The sequence below is a fragment of the Thamnophis elegans genome, chromosome 4 (genome assembly GCF_009769535.1).
Source record: "Thamnophis elegans isolate rThaEle1 chromosome 4, rThaEle1.pri, whole genome shotgun sequence".
Classification (NCBI taxonomy): Eukaryota; Metazoa; Chordata; class Lepidosauria; order Squamata; family Colubridae; genus Thamnophis; species Thamnophis elegans.
Genome location: NC_045544.1, coordinates 47,409,945 through 47,426,876, shown reverse-complemented (window position 1 = coordinate 47,426,876; position 16,932 = coordinate 47,409,945). Strand labels below are relative to the sequence as shown.

The 16,932-nt window shown below is 39.5% G+C and overlaps 2 long non-coding RNA genes across 2 annotated transcripts; both read right to left on the bottom strand.

Moving 5' to 3' along the window:
* Positions 1–6,438: 6,438 nt before the first annotated feature.
* On the bottom strand, positions 6,439–10,795 carry LOC116507035. Its single transcript, XR_004255137.1, has 3 exons — positions 10,718–10,795; positions 8,501–8,576; positions 6,439–7,221 (listed from the first exon to the last, which is right to left on the bottom strand). It is a non-coding gene; the product is annotated as an uncharacterized LOC116507035 (long non-coding RNA).
* An 812-nt stretch (positions 10,796–11,607) lies between these two features.
* On the bottom strand, positions 11,608–13,315 carry LOC116507581. Its single transcript, XR_004255225.1, has 2 exons — positions 13,238–13,315; positions 11,608–11,686 (listed from the first exon to the last, which is right to left on the bottom strand). It is a non-coding gene; the product is annotated as an uncharacterized LOC116507581 (long non-coding RNA).
* Positions 13,316–16,932: the final 3,617 nt, after the last annotated feature.

The following is a 16,932-nucleotide window of genomic DNA, read 5'->3' as shown; positions in this document are numbered from 1 at the left end:
CGACAACGGCCCGCAATTCACATCCACAACATTCCAAACCTTCCTGGCTGAGCAAGGGGTCCGCCACGCGCTGGTTGCCCCTTACCATCCGGCCAGCAATGGCCGGGCGGAAAGGGCGGTTAGATCGGCCAAGGAGGCTTTGGGCCGTTTCAACCGAGGGGACTGGCAGGCAAGGGTGGATGCGTACTTACTGGCACAGCACTCCACACCTTGCCCCCTGACACAGAAAAGCCCCGCGGAGCTGCTGATGGGCAGGCGCCTGCGGACCACCCTGGATAGATTGCATCCCATCTATTCAGGAATTCAGTCTGGCAACCTGGGGCCTCCAACTCCCTCCAGAGCTTTCCAACCTGGGAATCTGGTTTGGGCTAGGAATTATGGTGGGGAAACTAGATGGGTTCCTGCTGTCATAACTGAAGTAACAGGACCCGTTTCCTACAGGGCAAGAATACCCGATGGATCCATCTGGAGGAGGCACCTGGATCAGCTAAGGCACAGAGACCCATCCAGAACTAATCCTCAAGCCGACACGCAAGGGTCTGGCATAGGCGCAGCTCAGCCAGCCCTGAACCCGCAACCGCGTTCAAATGTTCAAAATCCTCCAGCCTTCCCCAATTCAGGCCAGCCTAGCCACTCAGCAAGGGTAGAAAACCCTGATGTGTCAGTCACTGCTCCTCAATCCGTGCTCGAACACCCCCGCCCAGTTAGCTTAGGTCAATGTAGACCTAATCCGCCCCATTCACAGGCCGCCTACCAGCCTAATCACATTCCATCAACATCCTCGGCTGCGCCCCCTTTGCCCAGCTTACCATTCAGTTGCAGTGTTCCATTCAGAAATTCAGGGCCTTCAGACGTCACCTGGAGCTCTACTCCCCATAGGGAGGAGCTCAGACAGGGACATCCTTCCGAAGATCTGCCTGCAATGCAATTGCGGTGGTCGGGGCGTGTCTGCCGTTCTCCTGCGCACTTAGATGACTACGTGTGCGCAAATCTCACGCATGCGCACAGCTGGGGGGGAAGAAGTGTTGTATAGCTAAAGAAAGTCCTCGCTCTTGCGAATGACAGCTCGGTAGCAGCCAGGCGCGTCTTAGCCAATCAGACGCGCCTGTCAGTTGCCGAGCTGTCAAGCGCGAGTCTGCTGGAATATAAAAGGCAGGCTCTTTCCAACCGCCACCTGATCTACTTCGCAGCAGCCGAACATACCGGTCTACTCAGAGCTGCCGAAGACACCGGTCTACCACACAGACCTCCCTATCTACTTCACAGACTACCCGGTCTACTGTTATATTCATTTCTGTTTACCCGCGCATCCAGCCCGGTCTACTTGCGTTACTTGTTACAAAGTTAATAGTGAATTAAAGTGGTTACAGTGTTACCGTTACAACGAGGCTCTGTCTTCATTCTGAAGTTACAATAGTGGGATTCAAATTTAACAACTGGTTCTCTGCCCTAATGACCAGCTCGGTAGGTGTGGCTCGGTGGTCATGTGACTAGGTGGGCATGGCCAACTCAACGTCATTCATGTTGATGGGCACTTCGCCTTAGCTGTTACAATGTAAAAGGGTAAACCAGAGAGGCAGTTTTTTGTAAGCAGGGCAATAAAGATTAAGCTACAAATGACACCAGAATATTTCCTTCCTGCCTTCCTTACAGGATTAGTCCTGTAAAGTGGAAAAACACAAAATGATATTCTTCCAACAAATGATTCTCTGAACTGCTTAGAAAGTTAACAACCGGTTCTCCCGAATAGGTGCGAAAACTGGCTGAATCCCACCACTGGATTGGGCATTCTGTTTGTCAATGTCTAAAGCATTTCCATGACTACCATCAACTTGAGAAGGGAGGAGATTCCATGCATACTTTTGGCTAGAGTAAAGACTCATATTCTTGTAACTGGGATGTGAATGTGCATGTCCAGAACCTGCCATAACATCTTGTTGGCGAATGTGATTGATGACTTCAGGCAGAGGGGATGGGACACAGGGGTAAAGTTCAGATGCCATTAAGTGGGATTCAGTTTAGGCTCCATAGAAGATCAAGCCAAGATGTTGATCCTAATAAATGAATGTTTTTTGTTTGAACTTTGTCTCGAGGCTCGTAAATTAATTAGGTCATCTCTTGTGAACTTCACACTGTTAACTCTTCAGAGGGTTGTGAAGACCTGGCTCTTCTCCCAGGTATCGGGCAACAGTGAAAATAAGTCCAGCAAATAAATCTCAAAGCCCCTCCTTCTATGAGGCAAACAAAACTACATCCAGCTCGGAAAATATCATTTTAACTATATATATAGAAATAAATATCCTAAGGTATTTAAGTCATCACAGAATAAACATTCTAAATATTAACCTATATTTGTAAAAAAAAATATTCTTAGATCAACAGCGCCACAGGTTTCAGGTGTTGGACTATCACCATAGCCAGTCCACCCTTAGCTTCAGAAATGCTGTGGGTGATTTTAAACCCCTCTCCTTATCTCCTTCTGTCATATCGCACAATACTGTTGTGGGACAAAAATGGGAGGATAGAGTGCTATGATCACCCCGCTGAGCTCCTGAAGGCAAGGCGGAGTATAAATCTAATAAATAAATGAACATCACTAAATTACTCAACTCAGCTGAAACCAATGGATCATTAATGGAAACCTTTTTCTCATTTTTCAGACTTGCCAGTAACAGTTGGCTGCACATATTAGCAATGTACAGGAATGTGATGGATTGGTGGCTGGAATGCATTGCATTCTTTACCAGGGTCTATGATGCCCAACATTGGCTGAAGACAGGCAACAAACTGTTCCATATCATATCCCAGCATCTGTTAAAAACTGTTTGGGAAAGGCTGGGGCATGCAGATGGCCAAATGCCACTAGATAAGCTTGTAGAAAGCAGTGTACAAATTGTGCAAGGGAAAGCCTAAAAAGTTCAATGCTTATGGATGTACAGGTGCCCTGCAATCCAGTTTGAATCATTGGCTGATTAAACAAGTTAAATTTGATTCGAATTGTTAATTTGAATAACAGATTGATTCCCTGGATATGGTTGATGGCTATGGTTGAATCAATTGAGAAAAGACATGATCAAACACACATTGATCATCAAACTGATCCAAAAGCCCTAGACCTGATAGGTCACATTGAATTGTTTGGTGATTTGGGTTTGCAGATTTGATTCCTATGAGTGATTTGACTACATTGCCTTCAAATCAAAATTTCAAGCTGAATTTTTACATTGGCCTATCAGCAACATCAACAATGCATTTGTTTACAGAATGCTAGAGGACAGGGAGTTAATATTCATTATAATCACACTCTAAAGAAAACCCTTTGGAAAAAGAGTATGTCTAAAAAGCTCTATTTCTAATTACTGATTCCCTTCTATTCTCCTTTTTCTGTTGTTTAAGAATTCTCTCAGGGTCATATCTGGCTTAGTAACTGAAATTCACTGAATTTCTTTGTTACTCATTCAGAAGCCTGCGTGTAAATAAATATATGCTTCATTACTCATCTGAAAATATGTCGTATGGGAAATGTAATTGTGTGTTTATTTAAATCTTGATGCAGTTCTATCCATAGTTGTCACTCATTTCTGATGGAATATGCCAAGTACTTGTAACCCAAACTAAATTATTTTGAGGAAAGGAGAAGCAGAAACCTAAAGTTCTTTCTATGATAATCAAAAAGCATAGCAGCCCTCCTATATCACAGCAGTGAGTCAACTTTTGCGCAAGCAGTTAAAGAGGTGCTTCTCTATTACAAGATCTGCTCATTATTACATTCTTGGGAAAAGAAAATAGTTTTATTTGGTGTTATTGTGGCTTCCTCTCAAATTTTCAAATTTTACCATAAAGTTCATCCCCCTGGACAAAGGCATCACTTGAAGCATATATGTTGCAACATAACTAGAGGATGCCATGAAAAGCAGTTAGATTTATTTGTTTTGTGGGGGGGAAATCTTGTAAAATGAATGAAGGGTTGCACACGAACAAATTTGATATGCATTCTATATTGGGTACATCAGCTGCCAGTTGGTCATCTTGTGGTTTAAATGTTTAGCCCAATAAATCTACCCCAAAGAATTGTACCTTCAGATTGGTTGTTGGTGGTGATCAACTGTAATGGAATTAATTATCATTTTTCTGGCAAATCCGTTTCTACCATTTCCTTAGCTTGATGGAATTGGGGGGGGGGGGGTCACTTTGTTTTTTGTTGGGGGAGGTCATTGTTTTATAATGATTTCATCATAGCTTGCAGAAGTAGCAACTAAACACATTCCATTTTACAGATTTATGGGGATTTTATTTTTACAAGCTAATTAATAGTTTTCTAATGAAAAGTCACTCTCATTAAGTTTCATGATAGATAACAAAGTTGACTACAGCTGATTTCTTTTGCTACCTGTCCTAGTTTTTGCTTCTTGCTAAAATGCTGCTGTTAACATAGTAGAAATTGATCCATATGTTAATGCTGACTCATTATTTTAAACGGCAATCTTGCTGTCACAGATACACCAAGGGCATTTTGTTCAATGCAGGGAATGCACAATATTTGAGTTATTTATTTATTTTAAACATTTACATAGCCCCCCCCCCCCCACCTTATATTTAAATCTGTATGGCTCCCAATCAACAATTAAACAGGCAATGCAGTGGTGCAAAGGCTTAAGGATGCTGGATCTGGGGACCACTGCAGGAAGGGTGAGCTCCCATCACTCACATCTAACTCCTGCCCTACCCATCCAGCAGTTCAAAAGCATTATTGTGAGTAAATAACAAAGCAACAGAATAACAAAGTTACAAGGGACTTTGGAAGTCTTACAATACAATAACAGAGTTGGAAGGGACCTTGGAGGTCTTCTAGTCGCACACCCTACTCAAGCAGAAAACCCTACAACATTCCAGATAAACAGTTGTTCAATCGCTTCTTAAAAATCTCCAGTGTTGGAACACCCACAACTTCTGGAGGCAAGTTGTTCCATTTATTGTTCTGTCAAGAAATTTCGCCCTAGTTTTAGGTTGCTTCTCTCCTTGATTAGTTTCCATCCATTGCTTCTTGTCCTGCCTTTTTGTGCTTTGGAGAATAGGTTGACATCCTCTTCTTGGTGTCAGCCCGTCAAATATTGGAACATATCATATCACCTCTAGTCCTTTTCATTAAACTAAACATTCTCAATTCCTGCAACCGTTCTTCATATGTTCTAGCTGAGAGTTCCCTAATCACCTTTGCTGCTCTTCTCTGCATTCTTTTAGAGACTCAACATTTTTTTTTTATATTATGGTGATCAAAACTGGATGCAATGGGTACCACTCCAATGGGAAAGGCTAGCTGCGTAAGGAGAATGGGAGCCAGAGTTGGACCTGCCCAGACATGAGGTGAGATCAGTAGAAGAGGCCCCAGAAGAGGTCACAAAACCAAACACTGCTAGCCAGCTAATGCAAGTTAGTTTGCTCCATGTGGTATGAATAAGCACACAGGCACAAAACTAAACAAACTAGCAATTAGGCTGTCAGGACTATTCTATAAGTTATATAGCTCCCTGACAAATGTATGTCATATGAAATAAATAAATAAACAATTAAACAATTAAAATGTCATCCATAATAAGACATAATACATATATCTATTAAAAGCATAAACAATATGACCTATTTATGTTCTGAAAGGCCTTTATTCATTAGTTCTAGAGCCACTGAGAATGTATTGCAAATACAGTGTAGTCATACAGCTCTGGAGTCATTTTCAGAGGAAAGAATATTTAGGAATTTTTCTTATGTGAAGGTGGGGCAACCAGTCAGGCATGACAAAAAGTAGACATTGGTGCCAATTAATAGATCATCAATGCCCATAAGCAGAAGAACAGATGCATAATTTTTGTCAATTTCCTTTTTTCTTCTCTATGCCGCTGGCCTCGAGCACAGGAAAATGGAGTACTCTTGTTCTAGAATAATAGATTAAGCACTTTGGAAACAATATGAAGGCTTAAATGCAGGGGTGAAATTCAGCAGGTTCTGACAGATTCTAGAGAACTGGTAGCGGAAATTTTGAGTAGTTCGGAGAACTGGCAAATTCCACCTCTGGCTGGCCACAGAGTGGGGAGGGAATGGGGATTTTGCAGTATCCTTCCCCTGCCATGCACACCAAGCCATGCCCATAGAACTGGTAATAAAAAAAATGAATTTCACCACTGCTTAAATGGTATCATGGGTGAAAAAAGATGAGAATTTATTTTCAGGACACTTTCTGCTGATCTTACAAACATGAGAGGTTCAGTTCTTTACTTTATCTAATCTGGTGAGATCCAAAATTCCTGCCCCTAAACAAAACTTCCCTATCACCATCCACGAATCCTTTCCTTGCTGAAAAGGAAGAAATATTGCTCACCATTAACAAAGACAAAATGAAATTGACTAGAGGCAGCAAACATGTTCCCGCTTGCAATTTACTAAAGCAAACCTAATGAGGAAATAGCAACAAAGTAACTGGGTGATAGGCACCTAATCCCATCAGTGTTTCTCACTTGCTAACAAGAAAGGATTGCTGCATCTAGCACCCTGTTACCACTTGAAATCTCAGTGTTTCTCAACAATAAAACAACGTACACAATCAAAGTTACCAATTATCTCTGTAAAATCTCAACAGTAAATCAGTGCCCTAGAATTTTCCATACCACAATTCAAAACCCTTATAAATGTTCTTTTCTAGTGTACTTTGTTTCTCTTCTTTTGTAAACTGAAACCCAACAACCATTATTTCAATAAAGTATGATTTACCTCCTCATCATTTCATCTTTCAGTTCCACAAGTAGGATTTAACTAAAGCCCTTTTACGTGCACAGATCCAGTTCCTTTCTTTCCGTTGTTAAGGAGATAAAAGCCTTACTGATATGAAACCCATCCCTTTCCACCAATGAAATGGAGGATCTCCTTGCTTGTCCTGATGTCTAACATAGATATGTAAACCTTTTACATAGAAGCGTTTGTTTCTTGACATTGAAGCTGCTGAAGAATTATGATGAATTCAAGGTCTCTGATCCAGTTGTTCAAGCTATGGTTCAGTCTTGTCATGATTACTGATTCTGACTTGCCCAGTGTGGCTGATTGCATGGACTGCAAGGATCCAGCTGACCCTTGCTATTCAAATTAAACACTTCTCTGATTTTTAACTTGAAAGATCTTCTGAATCAGTGGAGGTCTTGTAGTGAAAATTGTCCAGAAATATGGTGCAATCCACTAAAACAAAGAGATTTTCATTCACAAAAGGTCACTTACTTTGAATAAAAATGTTCCTCTGGATTCAACCCCAAATAATTTCCCAATAAACTAGATTTATATTATTATTCTCTATTTTTTATAAAATATTTTAATATGTTTTCCTATTAATATTTGTTTCATATGTGGAAATGTTTGCTTTATTTGTTTGTTTGTTTAAGGAAACCAGTAGATCCAGTGATTGATCCAGATGGGGTCGAGAAATCGATATGATTTAGAGAACAATCAGCTGTAAATACATGTATTTTTGGTCCTACTAGGAAAAACATATTCTGCAAATAAATTTACTAATATTTTCATTCTTATACCTCACACAGGTTCGTATCCAAGGAACATGCCAATCTAAGATCAGCACAACATTTGTATAACCTTTTACAGGGTGTGGGATGAGAAATTGTTCATGACAGTGAGGAGGAACAAAGCCAGTGGACATGCTTAGAGGACCCTAAGCTAAGTGTAGTTTTCAGTTCTAAGCATATCAATGGCAACATAATAGAAACAATTTCCATTGATTTCAATGTGTTTGTGGGAATAGAAATTCAAATTCATTGTTATGGATTCATTGTTATAAACCATTTGTACATAAATTTCATTAATTAACACTCTGTCTCAAAAAAAAACCTGCCTGCAGTTTCATCTGTAATATATTATTTCAAATGTTTTCATTTGTCAATAATTAAAAGGTTCAGTCAGCAAGAAATAACTCTTTCATACAACCATATGTTTAATTTCTGCAAGCTATGCAATTAAGAAATTCTTGTTTCTTCTTATGATTGCAGACACCTTGACCCTCACTATCTAGACATACAAAATGTTGGGATTTGCAAAACAGGAAATATTTAAAATCAACTCTTTTAGAAGCTATATAACAGTTTGTGCGGTAGATTAATTCCAAAAAGTAGTGAGGAAAAGAAAAATAGAAGGTTATCTCTGCTAGGAACTAATGCCTAATAAGAACTGTCTATATAATTCATTTCAATTGTTTCTTGTCAGATGAGTTTACCTCTAGATTCAGGTTAAAATATATCTTTTCAGAATAACCCATTTCAAGCCAAAGGATGGAATTAAAGGTCTTCTCACTCTAATGTTACATAAACTATATCCCCAAAACTTTAAATAAATTTTCAGAAGGGTAGCTGTAGAATTTCAAGTCCTGTATTGTTTGTTGCAATTAGTTGCGAATAATTATTTTGATGCAAAGCTGAATCTTTGTGTTTGCATGAACCTCTGGTTTTCTTACCTCAGTGTTCAAAAGATTTTTCTCAGAATTGCCTCTTCATGTGTAATCATTTGCATTGATATGCATTTCTTCATTTCTGAATCAAGAGAAAAATATGCTGATCAAATTTGCACAGCCCCACCAACTGAGCTCAAATGTGCTTCAGCAATGAAGCTTGTATGTGGGTCTTTTCTTTCAATTTTAACATAGGGCAATTTAATTGGTGGACTTGACTGGTTGGATTTCTTCTACCCCAAAAGTTATTACTGTATATACTCGAGTATAAGCCTAGTTTTTCAGCCCACTTTTTGGGCTGAAAAAGCCGCCTCGGCTTATACTCGAGTCAGTGAAAAATTTGCCCGAAATGGAGGAGAAAAAGGGGCGGGGCCATGCCGCTGGGTGACACTCGTGAATGGCCCAGTGCCCCTGTGAGTTTCCCCTCCCTCTGTGTCAGTTTGCCGCGCAGCGCGCACCGCACCATCCCCCCTCCTCACGTTCTAATGTAATGCAGGGCTGTCTTACGATTCCCCTTCCTCCCCCTCCTGCCGCTCTGCAACAATGTCCCACCTCCTCCTTGTTATGGCAAGCAGCCACATAGCGATGTCCCACCTCCTCTGGTACAGTGATCCAATGATAGGAATCACTGTGCCGTGTGTCATAGGAGGCAGGACATCGTTCCCGCGGCTGCACGGGACATCATCATCACAGCGGGACATCAGCATCATGAGGTGAGTGAAGTATTTCATTGAATACACCGCTAGTTTACTGTTTTTCTTTGAAATAAATATTCAAAACATTATTGGTATCTATTTTTATTTTTGAAATTTACCGGTAGCTGCTGCATTTCCCACCCTAGGCTTATACTCGAGTCAATAACTTTTCCAGTTTTTTGTGGTAAAATTAGGTGCCTCGGCTTATATTCGGGTCGGCCTATACTCGAGTATATACGGTAAGTACCAGGTGGGAAAGATCAGGTCCACACTTGAAAGTCCAATTAAATTTATTTATTGCTACTCATGCCTATGCACAGGAATATTCTCAACTAATGGTTAGCACATGCTTGCTTAGAGTTAGACAAAGGCCAACATAATTCCACAGAGGTTTGGCTTAGTTTGCTGGTGGTTACATAGGATTTTAGGCTGGTTCATCTTTTAACTCCGCCCCCAGGTTCTGCCACTCCTTCTCCTACACCAGGGGTTGTCAAACTGGCAGCCTGTGGGCCAGATGCATCATGAGCAGGGCACGCCCACCCCAGCTCCACAAAGGCAAAAAACATCATGTGACATCACATGATGCAATTGAGTTTGACACCTATGCCCTGCACCAAACAATGGGGGGAAATATCACCAATGGCTCTCCTTTTTAGGCTCATTGGCATCTGCCTAAAACCAAAAGTAATTCATTTTCCAAGCATAATGCTCACAATAGGTTTAGCAAGAATTAAGCAAGAATTAAAAAGAATAAAGTTCTAATAATCCCAGCAACAATTTCCCATAGACAATCACAAGCTACATTATACTAGAGTCTTCCACATTTTCTTCTTGATTGTCTTTCACTACTGTCTTACTGCCTGAATTGTTGGATCCTTCCACTGATAACAAAAAAACTGCAAATAGTTTATACAACAATCTCCTGAATCTTGTCATTCTTGGAACCAACCACTACATTCCTTAAAGTGTGGCAGGACGGGCATGGGTGAATGTGGGTGGAAATCTGGATCACAGACTTTAGCTCTCTTTCAAATTCCCAAGTGAAAGTTAATTACTGTGGTCTATGCCAGTAACTTTCATTCAAGCCATTCCTAAACATGAGTCCACCTTAAGGGTATGGCAGGAAGCTTGTGATCTCCCTCCTTCTTCATCCTGGCTCATCTCCTTCCCCTATTTTTAAATAAAAGTTATCAGTCTTCCAAACAATTGGTAGTTGTGTATCCAGGAATAACCCCTTGGCAGTTGGTGGTATATAAAAATGTAATAAATAAATGGCATTTTTTTACACAGAAATTTACCATTTTTTTCAAAGACTACAGAACACATGTTTAACAACAAATCTTGTGATCTTGTAGTGAATATAAGGAGTTTGTGTAATGTCTGAACAATTGCTTGCAAAGTGTGGGTCAGCACTGCCTGGTGCTGACCCACAGGATCCACAGGAACCAGAGTTCCAGTTTCTCCTACAATAAAAAGGCAAAGTGGCCATTGATGACAATGGCTATTTACTAGAGAATAGAGAGCATACCTGCAGCAACCAGTACCATCCAACAGGAATTCTGCAGGTGCTTATTTTTGGTTACATATCCAAGGTGATCAAGAACTTGAAAAAGAATCAAAGACAGCTCTTACATTTAGATAAAACACAAATATTATTGAAAAAATGTAATAGCTAAGGACAGAGATAGGCTGGAGATGAGATAAAAAGTATACTGAAAGAGAATGTCCTTTAATAATGATTAAGAAGATATCCTTCACATATTCACATTTGGAAAGCTGCTATATTTCTGGAACACACTATACAGAATTCAAATTGAAAAACAAATTAATTGAAAAATAAAAAATATATACCTACAGATGCAGTCATGTAGCAAATAGTTATAATAGAAGACAGGTACCAGAGAATACATGTAAAACAATTAATTGAAATTATTTTTCATGTTTCTATACTACCTTCATTCTTTACTGTTTGAGAGATTAACTGTAGGTGCCTGTGGCAACATAAGGACTTAAACTGTTGGCTCTTAATATTCTGAACACCAGATGCACTTTGACACAAGCAGGCAAGGCAAAAAATTTTCCTGTGTCTCATTTTCTTCCCATAGTTTATTTTTACCTGGGATGGTTCTTTGATTATACTCCATAAAAGCTGCATAGAGTATCTAGCAATAATAATAGTAATTGCCAGATATTTGGCAATATGATGAATACCCCTTGGCCTCTAGATTTGACCTAATCACATAGGAAGGGATCTCACAAATATGTGCACATCTCCCAGAATTTGCATGTTCCAAAAGAATAACATTTATTATTAACAAATTAGCATAAAATCAGTCAATGGAATAAAAGCAATGCAGAGATAAGCAATTATACAGTAATATCAGAGGTAAAATCCACTTACCTTTGCTACTGGTTTGGTTGTAATGTGAGTGCGGGTGCAGAGCATCAAAAACGGACGTGATGACATCCTGGAGGGGTGGAGCCTGCTACTGAGCGCCTGCAAAGGCAAGCAGATAGTGAGGGGGGGAGAATCCATTGTGCCACGTGATTTAGATTAGTTAGAAAGCAGGAAATTCTGCTTTCTAGCAATAAAAAAATTGTGCATCACAGCTGATCATTGGAAAAACCAGTTCGCCCAAATCAGTTTTCATTTTTTTTTACAAACCAGTAGCATTTTTACTACCGGTTTGGGCAAACTGGTCCGAACTGGTAGCATTTCACTCCTGGGTAATATGATAAATAATAGTAAAACATAAGCAGAGAAAAAACAGAGAAAATGAAAAGCTTAGCATAAAAAGGCCTTCATTGCTTCCCAAGTAACATCAGAGTAGTATCAAGCAACCAATCTTGGAAACAGCATTTGAGAATCAAATTGCCAGTATAAAGAAGGTCCTTCTATGTTAGCTGCTCACTTAATCTGAGGTGGCAGAAGACCAAAGAAAAGCTTCAATTGAAGCTGCTTGCAAATGAGCTTCTAATTGTAGTTTCTGGTCCCAGTTTATAGTCCTCTGAAAGCATGGCTTGTGAGAAGAATTAGATTATCTAAAATATATTTGTGGTGAAATACACTGTGATACAAACATCTAATCTGGATTAACAGTTTGTTTAAGAGGAGAGTTAAAACAAAAAATTCTAAGAGGCTTTCTTTATGTATTTGTTCCGAATTGCAGCCGAGTTTTATAAGGAGTTCATAATATCATTATGAAGATAGCTAATCTTCACCATTATCAATTCATTTGTTCAACTGCATTTCTTCAGAGCATATCAAGTTTATTTATATAAACTTTCAAAATGTATCACTATTTATAGCCTACAAATTATTTATTTTCTGTGGCCAGAACACTGGGTTCTTTACAGGACATCCTTTCTTCCTTTGCCCTTTTTATTTTTGTTCCAGGATTATATCTGTGGGAATTTAATGGAAAAGAATGTCAATAATGATCCTGAAAATGCGTAGCATGTTGGTCTGCTTTCATTTGCTCAGAGAAGAAAAATGTTTAAATAGTCTTTATATTATTTCTTTTTCTTTTTTCCACCCATCCCATTGGTCAGAATCATAGTCAAAAAGTTGTGTCCCCTGAACCAGGATTGCACTACAACATTATTCATTCTGTATAATTTTAAAAGAAAATTTGAATTTTTTTTAAAAATATTATTCATTATTTTATCATAAAAAATAAATACAAAACAATGAAACAAACAAAATGAAACAAAACAAAAGCATACATTCAATCCTAACAACAACAACAACAACAACAACAACAACAACAACAACAACAAAGAAAAAAAGTAGTGTTGAAAAAAGAGGAAAAAGTGATCAATTAAATGTAACATTTAACACGTAGGATCCTACAAGAAAATTGAAAGTTTTGTGCAACTACCATAACAGGAAATATTCTAGAGTTCTTACTGGTTTTGATTTATTTCCTTAATTAAATTAAACATTGGTCATTTCATGGGCATTCATCTAGCTTACACATATCTTTAGAGGACCCATTTAGGTCATCATATTAGCTTGTTTATCACAGAATGGAGTTGCCCCATTTACCTTTTTCTGAGGATAAGTCCCCACAAAGAGTCGCCATGTCATAGAAGCCCACTTCTGAGCTAGTTCTGAGGTTCCAAGTTGTTATGACCTGAAAGTAATAGTGGAACTTGAGAAACTGGAAAATTTCCTATACACTCCATGGATAATGGTGTGGGGAGGTGTGAGGTGATGCCCTTGGGAGTTTCTAATCTGTTTGATTTAGTTGCAGATAAGCAAGAGGTTTTCTTCTGTCAAGTGCCTATCCCAAGTGCAGTTTTAGATTCAAGGGGCTGTCAGGATTCTAGATAACATCCGTAACAAAAGAAGATTCCGAGGCTTACATTTCCTCAAAGTTCCATTTTATTAAAGATGTCATATTGGCACATCTGGGAAAACCCCAATCTGAAAGTTTCCAGGTTTTCCCCACCCAAACAAAAGTCCCTGCCCAGCACCCACATGTCCATCACATGGTCCAATCAGGCACCATCCAAAATTGGAGATGCCTCCTAGTCATCTTATTGTAGCTGCTGGGTAAAGTGTCCTTGACTCTCTGAGAAAAGAATGTTATTTTGACTATATATCTCCCATATTCTGTATAATCCCCCTCCATTTTCCCACAGTAGAAACGTGGCAGGCCTGAAGGCCCAATGTAAAGATGGCTTCCAGATCTGAGAGGGGCATCAGAATCTGGCCTCCACAGTTCTTTTTTTTCCTCCTTTTTTGGTCAATGGTTTGATCAATCAGACAATTGGTTGAACCAAGCAACATTGAATAGCCCACCAGATTGCACTATTCTTCAGTCTGCACAACAGAGAATTCCCTTTGCAGTGCCCACCAATTTGGAAAAGCCATGGAATCTCATTCCTTCTCCTTATGAATCTTGTCTTAATAAGCTCACTTCATCTCAGAACAGAATTCGATACACATAAGGCTTCAACACAGACCCATATTTTCTCTGTTCCCATATTCTTTAGAGTTAAAAGTAAGGTTATAATGTGGCCCAAGAATCCATTCATCTTTCATATTGCAAACTGTTCAACACTTATCCACTGGCTGTGTGTTGATCTGGATGACCACTAGATGACATGAAGAAGACAAGGATCTAATACTTTGGTAAGTAGGTTAATAGATAGGGCATTTGATACATCGGAGAATTTCTGTGGCTATATCTATGGCATTACTGAACATGTCCAGGACCTGAACATAACCAAAATCTGTTTCCTAAAGTCCAGCTCTAAGATAATATATGCAGCAGTTATATCTGAGCTGCACAAATCCATTTATGAGAAATGAAGTCTTTGTTGCTATTTGGTGATTCTAAGACCAATAGGTCAATAATTCTTTTGAAAACAAAGTAAAATGGACTGGAGCGTACCAGTGGTAGGTTCTGGATCCCATTCCAACCAGACACACACAGCATGTGTGCACAGTGCACTTGTGTCCTAGCGCGCGCATACATCTTTGCATCTCCGTAAACCTCCACGAGCTTCCAGCTGCTCAGTGGAGCGTCATACACATGAATGCGCCTGCACGGAAGCGCAGAAGCCTTAAAATATTGGTAAGGAGCTCAGGTGGGCGGGTGGCCTCGGAGTACTGTACCGGAACGGTATCTGGTGCTCCAGGCTGCCCCCAGTACACCCGTACCAGGGCATACTGCCTGCAACCCACCACTGGAGTGTATCATCTTGTTGCATATTATGTACCACAATTAGTGGCAGATTTTTTCCATAGTGATGACATTCAGAGAAATCTTCCAATCACAGTCCTGACCTGTGGTGTATTAACCATTAAGCAGACTAAGGACGTGCTTAGAGCATCAGGTTCAAAGGAGGCACCACAAAGTTGAGAAAGGAAAAAACCCAATGAAGATTTGTACAGTATGTACAAAGAAGGGAGGCACCAAGATTTGTCAGTGCTTAAGGCCCCAGTGAGCTTTAATCCACCACTGGTCCTGACAAAAATTGCATGGAGGAGCTATACCATGAGTAATGCAGCATTGCCCTGATCTGGAACCTCAATAATGGAATCGTTGGGAGCAGAACATTTTTTTTACCATCATCATTTCTTCCCAGCTCCCAAGCTGGAAGAAATCAAGACAAACAGGCCTGTGGATGAGTCTATATACAACTGAGTGTATGTGTATCTGTGCCTGCCTGGGAGATGTTGTCAAAAAACAGGTCAAGATGGTGGCTGAGACAGTATGATTGAAACTCTGCCTGTTTTTTTAAGTGTCCCCTAGCTTTGTTTAATTTATACCTTGGGTATTTCTTGGTATTTTGGAGTGGAAAGATTACTTAAAGTAAAATAGTACATCTGTTTTGCTTCTTCTTGCAAACTCTGAAAAACTTTATTTATTTATTTATTTATTTATTTATTTGTCAAAAATGTACAAGATAACAAGTATAGGTAATGAACAAATAAAATAAATACAGATAACAGGGGATAGTAAAGACAGAGAAGGTAGGCACGCTGGTGCGCTTGTGCACACCCCTTTTATGGACCTCTTAAGAATGGGGTGAGGTAAGACAGTTTGAGATTGAAGTTATGAGGGTTTGAGGGTGTAACAATGGAGTCGGGAAGAGTATTCCAGGCGTTGACTTCTCTGTTGCTGAAGTTGTATTTTCTGCAATCGAGTTTAACTATACTACTATTGCATTTAAAGTGTGCATAGTAGAGGGCTTCAGGGACTACAAAAAGGGATCAGGATAACTGCAGGACACGTGATATTACTTATTCCATTATTTGTAACATGTACAATATAAGACCCACTAATATTATAAGGCTGCTGGAAAGCCCAATTCAGATGTCATGATTTACACATCTTTATACAAAACTGGATGACACTGTGGTTTCCAGGGATGTGGGAAAATAAGAGATCTATTGGAACCGATCAAAGGTCTATCTAGACTGACATTCTGCTTCTTCAGAAGCAATCATATTTGCAACCTGTAGGACTCCCACAGGAGAATGGGTCAGTAGCCAGATGGGATACAATATGTAATCATCACAACATAACCATTGATAATATTATTCTTCATTAATTTATCTAATCCCCCTTCTTAAAGTCCTCCAGATTCAATCTATGGTTCATGCTAAGCACCACTTCGTGTTGCAACTCAGAGCTGAACGTGCTGTACTGACCTGTTCATGGAAAATTTACAAGTGTGCCTTCTCTCTACAGCGATATAACTATAAACACCAAGTATATTTTTCACCAGGTTCTATATAGGTTTCTAGATTATTCTGAAGACATTTCACAAGGCACAATCCTGTATTTAAGAGACACTTCAACCTTTCCTCTTGCAGAATTTGAGACCCAGCATGGTCTTAAGTAATGGCAATAAGCTTCTTTTCACCATAGGTTGTCTTTTCAAATGCCTTCAGTCTCTCACTTCAGTTTCCAGGGGAAATATTCAGCTGTGTAATAATACTACCAAGATAACCTGTTGTTGACCTATCTTTAGACTATAATAATTATCCATGCAAGATGATTTTGTGAGATAACATAATGATGTAGGTGCTGTGCTAAGCTATAATGGAGGTGCTCTGTGTTAAGACATCCAACATAAAGCCGATTGTGTCTAGAGGGTTTTTCTTTTCTTCTGTACACATTGTTGAATTTCAGCATACAGAACATGTTAAAATCCTTTCCTAGCATTGTGTGCAGATCATGCATTTCCATTAGAATGGCACTGTTTTTGATTAGGGGAAATACA